Below are 17,603 nucleotides of genomic sequence, written 5' to 3' on the forward strand. Positions count from 1 at the left end.
GACAAATCTAGACATTGTCTGTATTGGTGGGTAATGAAGGAGAAACCTTAGCAGACAGAGAGGACACTCCAGGAGATATGGGGGGAAAGGATGAAGCTCACCTGAGATTTAAAAGATTGGGCCACCTGATAGTTTCAAATATTTTACCAATGGCTCTTTCACACTAGATGCAAACTTAGTTCTTCTATTCTGTCAAAAGGAATGTAAATTTTGTCAGCCCCTTCCACATTTTTGCATTCTGACACCAAAGCTCAGTAACTCCATCTCAGTGGATAACAATCTCAGTTATGAAATTGATAAAACAGTCTAAATGTGGATCTAAGAAGTAACAATTTTTATTTTAATTCCCACTTTTAGAACTTGAGAGAATAATTATAGAAATTATGGAAAATCAGACTCACCATTTTGTAGTGGCAGATTTGGTAATGATCATGTCATATTAAACTTGGCTTTACATGGAATTATTAGGATAACATATTCAAACTTAAGTGACAAGAAAAGATTCAAAATTAATTGGCAGATTCTTACTAAGCAGTTTTCATAAGCTCAATCTAGTAGAAGGTTTTTTTTTTTTTTAATTTTAAATTGCCTCATGAGAACTACAATAAATAAGAAAGTTAAAAAAAAGAAACAAAAATACCTAATTCTATTGATATTTAAATTATTATATTGAATAAAATCCACAAATTAAGCAAAAACAAATATCTCAAAAAGAAAAACTCATGGACTTTTTTTTTTTCCTTCCCTTTCATAGTGTTTATTCTCAGATGCTCTGTACTGATTAAATAAATAAATTAACCATCGCTCAGTGACATTTCTCCTTGCCTTCACCTTTAAATTCATTATTTTCTATATTTAGGAATTTTTTCCTTATTATATTCTCTCTAGCCTGAGGCATCTCAAATTATTACACAAAGATGAAATCAACAGCTTTTTCTAGCTGAGGAAAGAAAATAAGAAAGGAAAGGAAAGCATTTTCCAAGTTATTACAAATAGCAAACTCTTCTCCCACCCCAGTTCTGTTAATAGAATTTAGTTCTAAGGATTCTTTTGAGCCTCATTATCTGTTGTATAAGTCTATATTTATGCATCTATTTTGTAGATGGGCAGCTAAGAGGCATAGTAGATAGAGTGCTGGGCTTGGAGTCGGGAAAGCTCATGTCCTTGAGTTCAAATCTGATCTCAAACACTAGTTGTGTAACATTGGGTAAGTCACCTAATCCTTTTTGGCTTACTTTCCTCATCTGTAAAATGAGTTGGAGAAGGAAATGGCAAACCACTCTAGTATCTTTGCCAAGAAAGCCACAAATGAAGAAACAAAGAGCTGGTTATGACTGAAACAATTAAAATATGTAGAAATATAGATATGTAGAAGTATAAAAACATAGATAAATGTAGATATTTCTGTAAACCTGTATCTATATATGTAGATAGTTATATATATAGAGAAATATATATCTATGTCTATAGATATATAACTATCTACTGGCACATATATAAAAAATATATATATGTGTGTGTGTGTATACATCTATGCATAAATTATTTATATATGCACATATATGTATATATAAAAATACATATGATTCTTGTTTTATTTAGGTATTCTTCCTTTCCAACTATTCACTTTGGCCTTCATGGATTTAAAATGAAAGTATTCTATCAAAGACTCCATCATAGTTTATAGTCCTTGGGGAAGTGAAGACACTGTACAGTTGTTAAAAATAGTTGTAAAATGTAATGTCTAGAGGCAAAGGATCCTCTTAAAACTGAAGCTAGATTGTCTTTGAAGATAGATACTGGTTTGTGTGAGTAATTTTACTTTCAGGAGTTGTAAAATATTACTATTGTCCCTTCCTCTCCCAAATAGGATTTATTAAATAGAAGGCTAACCATTTCTATCAGACCGCAAGTAAATGATTTTACTTGTCACTAACTTAAGCAAAACTTTATGATATGAAATTAAGACACAAAGATGGCCCATCTACAAATTCAAGACAATTTCTACATCTATAGAATAGAGTTGTTCCTTATGCTGATTAAATCACAGGATTAATAATAAATCTTATAATAATGATAACTTCTTTCCATACTTTATTGACAAATATAAACAAATATTTTGTAAGAAAATAAATGTTTTGCCTTTGGATGACAAAATTAAACAACTAGGATTAATGTATTTTATTGGTGTGGGTATTTCTTCCAATTGAAGGCTTGAAATATAGTTATACCTTACCAATAAAATGTTTATCTTAGAAATAGAATCAATGGATTTATGAAATTTAGAGACCATTTAGAAACCATTTCAACTAACACTCATGAATGCTGAAACCTAGTTGCTGAATGATTTTCTCAGCATGACATGGGGAGTAAACAGAATGATAGGGTGAATAAAAAAACTGGCTTTGGAGTTTGGGGGGCCTGGGTTCAGATGTTGCCTCTAACACAAATGGGACATATAACTCCATTCAAATTTCTTAATCTCTTAATCTTCTACTCAATTTTCTAAGATTATAAAATGTAGAAATTATGTTGATTTTACATTGGTTGTGAGTTTTTCTTCAACTAGGAGTTCCCTTTCTTGGTAGAAACTTGTCTTGTTTTCATCCATATCTACCTGAGTAGTAAGTATAATTATAGAAATTCATTTTACTAAAATAGAGAACCAAATTTCAAATTTAGAGAATTTTATTCAAAATATAATCTATGAGTAGTTGTTCTTAAAAAAAAAAAAAACTACTTCTTTTCATTCTGAAATAACTCCTGAGTTGATGAATAGCTTTTAAATAATAGTTTGGGAATTTAAAAGTAAATGATTCATACATGCTATATTTTAATTGATTTTTAATAAATCATGTGTGACCAGCATTTAAGAAAGAAAAAAATGTCTATCAAAACTAAGTTATAATTTGATTTAACAATAGGAAGAAAACTAATGACTATCAGGTCAAATAGATAATCAAAAATATGATGTTCTGATTTTAGGAGGAAAGCCATAAAATAGGGAATTAAATTAAGACAAATTAATTGATTGTAATAAAAATTTATTTAAAATTGCAGAGTATAGAATTAATAGATTATGGATTTAGAATACAAAACATTACATATATACTCAAACTGGTTCAAAATGTGGGTTAGTTGTTTTTTTTTTTTTTTTTCCCCTTTTCCTTCCCCTCCTCACTCCTTTCACCCTTCCCCCTTCCCCATTGCCTTTATACTTTTGTTCTACCTTGAGATATAAGACAAATGAGGGATATATTTGTCAATGAAGGTGTTGTACATACAAAATACATAAAAATATTTTTAAATGAAGAAATGAATCAATTGGATAAAACAATCTGATCACTAACTATGGTTCTATACATACCAAATCATCTAGGAAAATAAGATTATTAATGCTTTTAAAAATTTTAGTTTATTATCAAACTTAAACCTCTTGGAATGAATGTCAATTTTTCCTTCTTGCAATGAGTAAAGACTACCACTTAAGGGTTAGATACCTAGTTTTTCATGCACGTTCTTTCATCACATAAAATACAGCATATTCTCTTATATTATCATCTACTTCAGTCTTCTACTAAGAAACAAACAAAAACACCAAAAGTATACAAATTGAAATAATTATTTAAAATGGAATCCTGAAAATTTATGGCTTTTATGAATATGTGAAGCTTGATTTGGTAGAAGGCTAAAAGATACATGACCAGAACATGGCAGTAAGGTAAAAATAAAAGTCAACTTTTAAAACTGATGCTGGGACAATTAGGTGGCACAGTGGATAAAGCACCAGCCCTAAAGTCAGGAGGACCTGAGTTCAAAAATAGTCTCAGACTTCCTCCTTATTACTTCATAATAAATTTGAATATACTAAAGTTAAAAATAAAGAAATAAATAAGAATAAAATGTAAGTTTTTGTATTTGTGTGTAAAATCATCATTAAGAAAACTTCATAGAAAATGAAAAAAAAACAATACCTTCAAAAGTAGAATTGATGAAATGGGGAAAAAAAAAAGAGATACAGAAACTAACTGAAGAAAATCACACATTAAAAATAGAATGGGGCAGATAGAATCTAATGACTATGAGACATCAAGAATCAATCAAACAAACTAAAAAGAATGAAAAAATGAAAGAAAATATAAAATACCTCATTGAAAAAATAGGCAACCTGAAAAAATAGATGGGCAGACAATTTAAAAATCAATAATCTATCTGAAGGCCATGCCCAACAACAACAACAACCAAAAAACCTGGATAGCATTCTTCAAGAAATGATGAAGGAAATTGTCCTAATATTCCAGAAACAGAATGGGAAATAGTCATTGAAAGAATTTACCCATCACTTTTGGAAAGAGATCCAACAAGGAAAACTCCAAGGAACATTGTTGCACATCTCCAAAACTACATTCTCAAGAAAAAAAAAAAAAAAAACTATTGCAAACTGACAGACAAAAGGAATTCAAGCATCAAGGAGAAACAGTCAGCATCTGACAACATTTACAGTAAAGGATCAGCAAAATTATATTAGTGGGGGATCCTCTTAGAATCCGAGAATTATAACCTCAAAATAAACAAGAAAGAAACTAGGGACCTTAGTAGAATCTGAGAAAATCTACATATGATAAACCTCTGGAGAAAACTGACTAGGGACAAAAAAGGAATATATTTTTTTCTTGATAGTACACGGCATCTTCACAAAAATTGGCCATATAGTAGGACATAAAAACCTCACAATCAAATGCAGAAAGCCAGAAATAATAAATGCTTCCTTCTCAGGCCACAATACAATAAAATTTACATTCAATAAAAGGTCAGAGAAAAACAGACTAAATTGGATATTAAATAATCTAATTCTAAAGAATTAATGGATCAACAAATCATAGAAACAACTAAAAAAAGCTAGAAAAAGAACAAAGTAAAAACTTCCAATTAAATACTGAATTAGAAATTCTGAAACTCAAAAGAGATTAATAAAACTGAAACTAAGAAAACTATTGAACTAAATAATAAAATCAAGAATTGATTTTATGAAAAAAATAACAAAATAGATAAACCTTTTGCTAATTTGATTAGAAAAAGCAAAGAACAAAACCAAATCACTAGCATAAAAAATAAAAGGGTGAATTTATCATCATTGACTAAGAAGTTAAATCAATAATTAGAAGCTATTTTGCCTAACTATATAGCAGCAAATCTGATAACCTAATGAAAATGGATGAATATTTACAAAAATATAAATTGTCCAGATTTATAGAAGGGGAAAAAATTACTGAAATACTCCCATTTTACAAAAAAAGAAAAAGAAAAAAAAAGAAATTGAATTAGCCATTAATGAATACCCTAAAAAAACATGTAGAGCCAGATGGATTGACAAGTGAACTCTTACCAAATTTACCAAAGACACAATCCAGTACTATAAAAACTATTTGGATTATGAGGTAAAAGAGTCCTGTCAAATTCCTTCTATGCCAAAAATGTGCTACTGATACCTATACTAGGAAGAAACAAAACAAAGAGAGAAAATTACACATCAATCTCCCTAATGAATATCAATGCAAAAATTTTAAAGTATTAGGAAAGAGATTACAGCAATTTATTAGCAGCGTAATACACTAGATTTAAGTGGGATTTAAATCAGGAATTCAGAGCTGGTTCAATATCAGGAAAACCACTGCCATAATCGACTATATCAATGACAAAACAAAAACAAAAACAAAAACAAAACATATGATAATCTCAATAGATTCAAAAAACTTTTGAAAAAATACAGCACACATTATTATTAAATACACTAGAGAGAAATAGGAATAAGGGAGTTTCCTTAGAATAATAAGCAGCATTTATCTAAAATCTACAACAAGCATCATTTGTAATGGAGAAAAGCTGCATTCATTTCCAGAAAAATAAGGGTAAAACAAGAATGCCCATTATCATCACTATTATTCAATACTGAACTTAATATATTGACTTTAGCAATAAGGAAACAAAAAAAAAAATAAAGTACAATAGCCAATGAGAAGGTAAAACTATTACTTTTTCCAGTTGATATGATGATAAAGAGAATCATAGAAAAGCATCCAAAAATGTACCAGAAACAACTAACAGCTTTAGCAAAGTTTCAGGATATTAAATAAAAGCACACAAATCATCAGCATTTCAAAATAATACTGATAAAAACCTAATAGCAAGGAATAAAAGGAAGGAATCCCATTTAAAATAGCTGTAGACAAAATAAAATATTTGGGTGTCTACCTGCCAACACAAACTTAAGCACCATATGAACACAGTTACAAATCCACAAATAAAGTTAGATATAAACAATGGAAAAATATCAATTGCTCATGGGTATGCCAAGCTAATATAATAAAAATAACAATTCTGCCTAAATTGGTCTACTTATTTAGTGCCATACTAATCAAGCTGCCAAAAATATTTTCATAGAGCTAGAAAAAAAATAATAAAATTCATCTGGAATAACAAAAAGTCAGGATTATCAAGGATATTAATGAAAAAAAAATACAAAGATTGTTGGTTTAGCAGTACCAGATTGAAAACTATATTACAAAGCACTAGTCATCAAAATCATTTGGTATTGGCTAAGCAATAGGGTGGTAGATCAGTGGAATGCATTGTTACATGACAAAATAATTAATGTCTAGAGTAATCTAGTATTTGATAAATCCCCAAATTGCTGAAAATAATGTCAAGAGCTCAACATAGATCTACATCTAACACACCATGAAAAAAAAAATAAGGTCCATATGAGTACATGAGTTGGGAAAAAAAGGGTGATACCATAAGCAAATAAGGAGAACAAGGAATAATTTACCTATCAGGTCTTTGGAGGAGGCAGAATTTTATGACCAAAGAGGAACTAGAGATTATGAAAGGCAAAAAGGAAAACTTTTATTACATTAAATTAAAAAGTTTTTGCACAAACAAAACCAACAGAAACAAGATCAAAAAGGAAGTACAAAACTGAGCCAAAAATTTACAATCAATGTTTATGATAAAGGTCTCATTTCTAAAATATATAAATAACTGTGTCATTATAAGAATACAAGTCAATCTCCAATTGATAAATGACTAAAGATATGAACACAAAATTTTCAGATGAAGAAATTCAAGGCATCTATAGTCACATAAAAAAAAAATGCTCTAAATCACTATTGATTAGAGAAATGCAAATTTAAACAATTCTGAGGAATCACCTCTCACCTTTCAAATTAGCTAAGATGACAGGAAAAGGTAATGATAAATGTTGGATGGCATGTGGGGAAACTGGGACACTAATGCATTGTTGGTGGAGTTGTGAAATAATCCAAAAGTTCTGGAGAGTAATTTGGAACTATGCTCAAAGGGTTATTGAATTGTGCATACCCTTCAACTCAGCAGTACCATTATTAGGTCTGTATTCCAAGGAAAACATAAAGGAGAGAAATGGATTTGATGAGGTTTGGGGTTGTGTTGTCTGCAAATGATGAGGTTCGGTGCAGGGCAGGGAGTTGTGGGAACCTCTTTGGTCATCAGAGAAGTCCTTTGTAAAGGGATTTATGAACCCAAAAAGCTAGACTGGCAAAAAGAAGTTTATTAATGGCATTCCAAAGTCAGCCGCTAGAAAGACTGAATTCCTTGGTGGCAAGGTCCCAACTGAGGGATATAAAGTTTTTAGCAGGAAAATCCTATCCTAGCACAGAAAGTGAATAAGATCTTGTTAGGGAAATATAGAGATAAAGAGAGAGTAATGTTGAAAAAGAATATCATTTTAGTGGGCAGAGAATTGCAGCTTGTGCCAAGGGGATAGAGAAGTTCCTTGGCATGGCATGTTAGGTTTTCTGCAAGAAGACGAGCTGAAGGAAACTTGTTTTATGAGCAGCTTTTGGTGGGGGCTGGAAGCAGTTTGAGCTGGAATCAGACTAGAAAATCTTGACATTGAAGGAGTATCTCTGAGCTAATTTCTAACTCAATAGGGTTGGAATCTCCAGCTCAGGCTAAGTAGTAGTGATCTTGGACTCAATCAGTCCCACCAGATAACAGAATGAAACCCCTTTTTTCCTGGGGTGGGTCTCTAAGGGGAGAGTTTAGCATTTTCCCCAAAGTCAGAGAGAGAGAAAGAGATACACATTTGCAAAAAATGTTTGTAGTATCAATTTTTGTATTAGCAAAGAATGAGAAAATGAGAAATGCTCATCAATTTGGAATGATTGAATAATCTGTATTATATGAAAGTGATGGAATATTATTGTTATAAAAAATGATGAACAAGCTGATTTTAGAAAGGTCTGGAAAGATTTGCACAAATTGATTTTGAGCAAAATAAGCAGAACCAGGAATACATTGTACATAGTAACAACAAGAATGTCCAATGATCTTCTCAGTGATTCAGTGATTCAAAGCAATCCCAATAGACTTTGGATAGAAAATGCCATCTGTCTTCAGAAAAAGAACTATGGATATTGAATGGAAATCAACATTTGCTATGTTTTTCTGTTTTTTTTTTTTTTTTATTCTTCCTTTATTTTTCCCTTGTGTTCTGATTTTTCTCTCCAAACATGATTCATAAAGTGATATGTATGAAAATAAATAATAAAATTAAAAAAAAGAAAACCCCATGGAGAAAAAAAAAGATGGAAGAAATTAACATGTAAAGATAAGTACTTCATGTTATGAATAGCTATGGTAAGACAAAATTATAGAAATAATTCTGGAATAAATAAAACTAGTCTATCTTCTATTTCCCTAATTGTAATGAATTAAGAAAGTACCAAAAAATGTATTTGTCTGGCCTTACAGTAATATGAACTGTTGGAAGAAAAGGAAAATAGAGCATGTCATGAAAAACTCAAAAGATTAATATTTAATTTTAAATAGAATTAATAAAATCTTAACACAACATAGGAAGTCTTGAAAGAAAGATTTCAAGTGACAAAAATGAATATATAATAGGAATATTGGTTTTTTTTTTTTATTATGTCCTATTTTTTATGAACTTTTTTTTTTTTCAAAGATACAGGAGTGATTTGTCATTTCCTTTCCAGTTCATTTTACAGATGAGGAAACTAAGTGTCTGAGGCCAGAGTCTTTCTGAGTCTGAGTTTAGTACTCTACCTACTATGCCACCTAAATAACCAATTATATTGTACCACAGCTACATAACAGAAAGATGGAAGGATATTTGAGGTATCCGAAATAAACTTAAAAAATAATTGCCAGGAAAACAGGATTTAAGGGGGGCAAAAATATAATAATTATCTTTAAAGATTCTCTATAAAACATAAAACCTAAACATCACTTTTTAAGAGATCATAGAAAAATATCCAGAAGTATAGACCAGGGGAACCCCAAAACTCTCTCTCTGTCTAACTTGGCGAGGGGGGGGGGCAAGATAGAAACTCCTTGAAGGAGAAAGACCTTCCCTTTGTAAAAGACCTGCCCCAAAGAATCAGGATAAGTAGTTTCATTCTGTTATCCTGGAGGAGACCAACACATCCCCATTGATAACGCTCACTACTGATTATGCTGTCTATTGAGTTGAAGATTAGTCTAGGATTTCTCATTCAATGAAAAAAATCTCTATTCAAATCGAAGATTCCAGTCTGATTTCAACTCAAAGTGTCCCTAGCCCCATGCCCAATGTCTGCCCATAAAACTAAGTACCATCAACAAACCTCTTTATAAAATCTTCTGATTGAATTAGGGGTTTTTGACCATGAAGAGAATTCTTTTCTTAGTGAAAAAAAAATGCACTTTCCTTTTTTTTTTTTTTGCCACACTCTGATTCCTGAATTCTTATCACAGACCTGCCTGCCTCTCTGTCTCTCTTTTCCTCTTCCTCAGAGCCAAGCCCAACCTCACACCTCATCAGTATTAGAATCAAATGACATAATAGGGATCAGTACAATCACTGAGATGCCACTAGAGAGGAATTCACCATGATTTTAAATTACCAAGAAATATAATTTTTAGGATGCATAGATTCTAAGTCAAAAACAAAATATTGCAAATATCTAAGAGACAAATCATATATTAAGGATTTTTGCCAAAAATTGTAGGATTATACCATAACAATGAAAAATGTTGGAGTTATGGAAATACAAATGGAAAAGTTGGAATACATAAGAAAAGACCTTTAGGTACCTACTATGTACCAAACATAATTGTAGATGCTGAGGATACAAAACAATTCAAAACTCTGAGCTTATATGCTAATAAGTGGATATGGAACATGGGGGAATAATTGTCCTGGAGGTAAGTTTTAATTTGAAAAGTTACAGGAGTGATAAGTAGACTCAAAGAGAAGTAGATTGATATCTTTTTCCAAAAAGTCAAAGAAAAATTGGATTATTGTTCAAGATTTGGTCATTAGTGGGCTTGGGAATTAAGAAAAAGATGACTGAGGAAAATAGCAATCATTATTTATTCTGACTTAGGGACTTTTCCTAATAGAAAAGTAGTCAAAATACATAAATACTTTTTAAAAGTCCTATAAATAATCACTGAAAAAATTTTCAAAATTGCTAATAATCAATGAAAAGAAAAATTAAGATTTTGTGAAATTTTAACTCACACATAAAGTAAATTTGAAAAAAAATTCCAAAGGATGGGGGATTTCATTTTATAAGAGACTGTGAGAAAAGAAGGGCACTAATTAATTGCTAGTGGACCCATGGATTGATTCAAGTGCCCTTGAAAACCATTTGGAATTAAGCCAGAAGAGTGAATAAATTCTCTAACCCTCTAACTTTATAAAGATTCCACTAATTGGATTACTTTTCAATAAGGTTATTGACACTATGAAAGGCTCTCTCCCATAGGTTTAAAAATGTTCATTGCATTATGTTATCTGCCATAAAAAAAGTCAGAAATAAATTATGTGCTCAATGATTGAATAAATTATGGAAAAAAATAATGGAATTTCATTGCATGTTAAGATGTGATAAATGTGAAGAATTCAACAGAAAGATTTGTAATAGAGGAAGAGTGAAGAAATAAGACTCAGAACAACACTATATACAAGGACTACAATAATGTAAATTAGTCAATAATGAAAAAAGCAATAAAATTCTTGTCAAAAACAAGACAAATACACTAACAATTGTTAATGCTTGAAATATACTGTTAAAATTAAAGCTACATTTCTCATTTCAGTTGATAACATATCTTTTTTTTTTTTTTTTTTTCCGGAGAGGGTTATTTACTTTTCAAGATTTATTTGGATATTTGTTGGAAAGTGTCTCATGTATTCAAATAAAATGCATTAATACATTTTAAAAAATCAGAACCAAAATTTTTAATAAAAAAAAAAATCAACAATTTATACTGTTTTTAGTTACACTTTGTTCTATTCTTGTATGACTATGATACTTGATACTTTCAGGTATTGCTCTGTACGGATTCTACTCTCTATCCAGTAGTTATGTTTTGCTTTTTTTTTTTTTTTGGTTTGTTTGTTTTTGTAGGTGGTGGGGTAGAGTTTCCATGTGAGGTTCCAGGGTCTTGTCCTTGGTCAACAACATTTTTATTTTTCAAAAAATCAATTTATAAACCTAGATGAAAGGTTTATCTATTAAATTTATAGATGATGTAAAGTTAGATAGTAATTAACAGATTGAACTAAATAATGGTAATTCTGAGAGATAGAAAATGGACCAAAACTAATAAAATGTAATTTTGGAAGAAAAAATGTAAAATCTTTTGCCTTGGGTCAAAAAATCAATTTTATAAATTAAAGATTGTTACAACATAAAATAATAACTTATATGAACAAAAAATTGAGGTTATCTGAGGGTATTTCTATGTGTCAATAATGCATGCAGAAAAATTTATATAATCTCCAGCTTCATTGAAAAGTATGAGGTTTTTATAGTAGTTCTCTTTGGGATGACAAAAAATGAAAATTGCAGGAGCTCCCATTTATTGAGGAATAACTGATCAAGATATGAAATATGGTTGTGATTGAATACTACTGTGTATAAGAAATGATGAGCTGAATGATGTTAGAAAAACATGGAAAGACTTGGAATGAAATGATGAACAGTAAAGTAAGCAGAACCAACAGAATATTGTATGTAATAACAACAACATTGTTTTAAGAATTATTTTGGGCAAATAAGTCATTTTAACTATTAATAATACATACATTTAAAAAATAACATATGGGGATGTGGGCTAGAAGCTGGAAAATGAATGGATGCCCATCAATTGGAGAATGGCTGGGTAAATTGTGGTATATGAATGTTATGGAATATTATTGTTCTGTAAGAAATGACCAGCAGGATGAATACAGAGAGACTTGGAGAGACTTACATGAACTGATACTAAGTGAAAGGAGCAGAACCAGGAAATCATTATATACTTCAACAACGACACTGTATGGGGATGTATTCTGATGGAAGTGGATTTCTTCGACAAAGAGAAGATCTAACTCAGTTTCAATTGATCAAGGATGGATAGAAGCAGCTACACCCAGAGAAAGAACACTGGGAAATGAATATAAACTGTTTGCATTTTTGTTTTTCTTCCCGGGTTATTTCTACCTTCTGAGTCCAATTCTTCCTGTGCAACAAGAAAACTGTTCGGTTCTGCACACATATATTGCATCTAGGATACATTGTGACATATTTAACTTGTATAGGACTGTTTTCCATCTAGGGGAGGGGATAAAGGGAGGGAGGGGAAAAGTCGAAACAGAAGTGAGTGCAAGGGATAATGTTGTAAAAAAAATTACCCAGGCATGTATTCTGTCAATAAAAAATTATATATATATAAAAAAAAAAGAACACATGGGGGCAGCTAAGTAGTGTAGTGGGTAGAACACAGGCCCTAAAATCAGGAGGACCTGAGTTCAAATCTGATCTCAGACACTTAACACTTCCTATCTGTTGGACCTTGGGCAAGTCACTTAATTCCAATTGCCTCAGCAAAAAAAAAAAAAAAAAAAAAAAAAGAAGAAGAAGAAGAAAAATGCTATCTACATCCAGAGGAAAAATTAAAAAATGGATGTATATGAGAATAATTTTATTTATAATTATACTTATTTATGTCTAATGGTAGCTGTTTCTAGAGTGAGGGGGTAAGGAAGGAAAAAAAAAGGAAAAAACTTTGTGTGTGAAAACTTTGTTGTATATTTGAAGGGAATAACAAGTTACATATGGCAGGTTTGCAGTTTCATATGCTATCCTCTTTTATATTATAGTGTTTTGTTCCATGAATTGAAATTTTTTTTTTAAAGAAGGAATGTTTTATTGTCTAAAAAAAAATAAAAACAGAAGATGTAACTTACATTTATTCAAAAGCCTATTCAGGCTAAATCTAAATAATTGTTTTCATTTCTGGAAAGAAATTCTGCAATTGTATACAATGGATGGACACAGAGAAGAGAAAAACACTTAATATTTTGATGAACATTGTGACTATGATATAAGACAAACTGAAGAAATTTAGTCTAGTGAAAAGATGAAAGAAATTTCTTATGATCTACAAGTATTTAAAGGCCTATTTTAGGAAAGATATATTACATTTGTTTTGCTTGACTGTAACAGGAAGAATTAGGAGTTATATGTGGAAATTTTTGAGACATTCAATTTTGGTGTAAGGAAAATCTTTTTACACACCAGAACCATGAGAAAAATAAAGTAGGTCATCTAAGCAGGTAGTGAGTTGCTCTACAATAGAGGCCTTAAAGGAAAAGCTGAATGATTGCCTGGTCAGGATGACAACTGATGGATTTGTATACAGGCACAAATACTGGTTGAACTAACAACCTGTGAGGTCCTTACCATTTCTGAGATTTTAGGATTTTGTGAAACATTTATAGACACATCAAGCATTTGGTGTAATGGTTATTGACCTGGATTTGAGCTACAGTGCTAGGATGCTTCGTAAACTATATGACATTTGGCAAGTTCTTTAACTTTTGTGAACCTCTACTTTCTAATCTGTTAGGGATAGTATTATTTGCATAAACAGAATCATAGAGCTGTCAGAAAGAAAAGGCTTTGAACATCCTAAGTAGCTATAGAAAAGTAACTTATGATTATTATGATGGATTACATTAATTTATTATCCTTTGGATAAATTTTAAAACACTTCATGTTTCCTTCAAAATGTATCACAATGAAGAAAATTTGTATATCTGAACTATGTTCTTCTTGTGAACTATTTAATCTTTCCCTATTTCAATATTATAGAATATTTTTTAAAACTCTGTAAGACCCTCACTGAACTATATGAGATTATTTTATAAACTATAAATCACTTTAATGATATAGTATAATGGCTTTTATTCTATCCTATCATCCATTAGGCATCTTGATTTACTGACTATTTTCATGCTAAATGAATAATATAGGAAAAATCCTGTAAATATAGCAGAAAACATTCCATTTATATGACATGCACTAACAGCTTTGATAAGAATCATGATGCTGCAGTATGCATCTGCAGTTACTTAAATAGCTTTTTCTTCCACCTGAGTTGCTGTGACTTAAAAATAGGCAAACTTTTAAGGCAAATTTTAAGGACCAAATTCTTTATGCTTCTGCACACAGGCCACATTTATTTACTTATTTATTTAATATGAAAAACTCAGGGTGAAATTGAGTGAGTTGTCATTTCATTAGCAGCATTTACATAAACTACTCATATGTTCATGCTTCTGACAGGAAATGTAAAAGCTGTACTCTTTCTCTTTCTGCCATATCTTTTCACATTGCACTATATAAGAAAGGGAAGTTTAGGCTGGAAATATGTCTTCGACGTGTCATTTCATTAGCTTCATTTTCACCAACTATTCAAGTAGGTGGTGTGACAGAATATGAGAATTTCATTCTTTCTTTCTTTCTTTTTGCATATATTTGCATCTCTAGCTCTTACTATGGTACTATTTCAAATAGAAATTCCCTCAATAACATACAAGATATGGTTCTCTAGCCCAAGATTTCTTGAACTTTTTCTGCTTGTCAAAGAAGTGGGAATTCCAGGGATACCCATCAGTCAAAGAATAACTGAATAAATTATGGTATATGAAGGTAATAGAATATTATTTTTATATAAAAAATGATGAGCAGGCTGATTTCAGAAAAGCCTGGAAAGACTTACATAGACTGATATTGAGTGAAGTGAGCAAAACTAAGAAAACATTGTACTCAGAAATAAGATTATATGATGATCAAATGTGATAGACTTGCCTTTTTTCAACAATATACTGAGACTTGTGAGGGAATAGACAATAGACTTGTGAGGGAAAATGCCATCTGCATCCAGAGAGAGAGAAAACTATGCAGCCTGAATAGGGATGCAACAGTAGTATTTTCACCTTTTATTGTTTATTTGTTTTCCTTCTTTTGTTTTTCCCCTCTTTTGATCTGATTTTTCTTGCACAATAGGACAAATGTGGAAATATGTTCAAAAGGATTGCACATAATTAACCTACATCTGATTGCTTGCTGTCTTGGGAAGGGGAGAGGTAAGATGGGGGAAAAAATTTAAAACACAAAGTCTTAAAAAAATGAATGTTGAAAACTATTATTACATGTATTTGAAAAAATGAAATACTAATGAAAAAAACAAAACTTTTTCTACTCATGGCCTCTTTTCACCCAAGGAATTTTTATACATGGTTCATAAGTATATAAATATAAATAGATCTAAAAAGAAAAAATACTGGAAATAAACGATAATTTCATGCCCCTCCCCCCCACATTCAATTATACTATAGTTTAAGAAGTTTTGATTGTAGCACATAGTTAGAGACATCTAATCAGGGAGAATTTTCTAATTTAACTTTTGAAAAGTTCTCATTACTTAGAAAGATTTTTTTTCTTAACATCAACTTTAGATTTACCTTATTTCAACTTCAATTTCCTTGTTGCTAGATCTCCCCTCGAGGACCAAAAAGAACAAAACCTATTCTCTACTTTCCTTTGAGGAAGACCTTTAAATTCTTGAGATAGCTGTCATATAATTCTCCTTTCATTCTTCTCCAAGTATCCTTTTCTGGCTATGCATTTCTTATAAGAGATGAACTAGGTTGTTCATTAACCTCATTTCTGTTCTCTGGAATTCATTTTACTCTAAATCCACAAATCTTTCTACTATATTACACTCTGTTATTGCTGAATAATTTCAGTTGCATTTAATTTTTGTATTTCATTCTTGGTGACCCGCCTTGGGGTTTTCTTGGCTTCTTTTAGGTTTTCTTGGCAAAGGGACTGGAGTGGTTTGCCATTTCCTTCCCCAGCTCCTTTTTTCTGATGTGGAACTGAGTTAGGAAGTTAATTGACTTGCCTAGGATCATATGGCTAATAAGTATATGAGTACATATTTGAATTCAAGAAGATATCTTCCTGACTCCAGACCTGGTGCTCTATCCCTTGTGCCATCTAGCTTCCCAGATGGGTGAAGATGTAATTCATGCCCCAGGATGAATTGGTATGTGGGTATATATGAGATACCTTACTCCATTGCATAAGAGCCCAACTTGGGCATTTTTATTTATGTCCCAGATGTAACCTTGTAGAAAACTAGCTATCTGGTCATGAAATGCAAGCCTGACATCGCAGTAAACTTTATTTTCAAACCCAAGAATACTGATACAATGGTAATATATCTAAATTCTCTATAGTCAACTGTGCTGCTTTCCATGGTTTTAGCTTTATGACTATCAAATGAAAAGATAGAAACAGAGCTGAGGAAAAGGAGATATCTGGGGAAGAGATATCAAATTCATGAAGATAAAAATATACACAAATATGTATTTTGCATTTAGATTATAGACTTTATTAATTAAATTCCTTTGTTAATTGATTTTTCAGGCTGGTAAAATTCTCTACCCAACTAATGCCTATCCACACACCTTGGTCAGAAAGCATAAAATTGGGTTACTCTTTTAACGAAGCTGGTTATCCTCTTTATGAAATGAGAAATCAATACTACTTTTCTTTTAAATATTGGATCAACCAGGAAAAAATGGTGTAAGAGTAGATGGAAAATAATTTTCCCAAAAATATTTCTAGGAAAGGTAGACACCTAGAATCACTAGATATGATTTCATGGGTCCAAAAAGAAAAATCAGCTTCCATGAACACTAATAATTTTATTTTCTGAGTAACAAAAGTCACAACTAGAAATTCAATCAAGGAGCAAACAGTTTAAAGAGGCATGGAAAGTACAAAGAAAGAAAGCTTGAGCTGATAAAATGTTCATATAAATGGCCCATGGGAGCAAAAATCTCAAGACACTATTCTCGTCAGAACTTTTAATATTTGCTATTGAAAACGTCATTGCTGGGCAAGAAACTAGAACTTGGCTGAACCTAAATAGAAGGTCACTAAGGGTATATTCACAGCATTAGTAGGCAGCTTTCCCCGGTTACAAATAAGTACACTTGCTAACTAGATGCTAAATGAATTTCTTTCTACTTGCCAAAGGAATACATCTTTACATTTTGATGCCTCAGGACAAGGCCCAAGTAGCCTCACCCTATTTATAATTCTGATAGAAATATTCTTATGTCAGGGAGATAATTTTAGTAATTCTTTAATCTTGCCATATTCACCCTTACTTACCTGTCTGCAACCTAAGATTTTCATGTGACATTCATG

The 17,603-nt window shown here is 31.2% G+C and overlaps 1 protein-coding gene across 1 annotated transcript in view; it reads right to left on the bottom strand.

Annotated features, from left to right (window-relative positions):
• The window catches only part of LOC127557058 (kelch-like protein 1), a 77,815-nt gene that overhangs the window by 13,543 nt on the left and 46,669 nt on the right, over positions 1-17,603 (bottom strand). The window lies entirely within an intron of this gene.

The sequence above is a fragment of the Antechinus flavipes genome, chromosome 3 (assembly GCF_016432865.1).
Source record: "Antechinus flavipes isolate AdamAnt ecotype Samford, QLD, Australia chromosome 3, AdamAnt_v2, whole genome shotgun sequence".
NCBI lineage: Eukaryota > Metazoa > Chordata > Mammalia > Dasyuromorphia > Dasyuridae > Antechinus > Antechinus flavipes.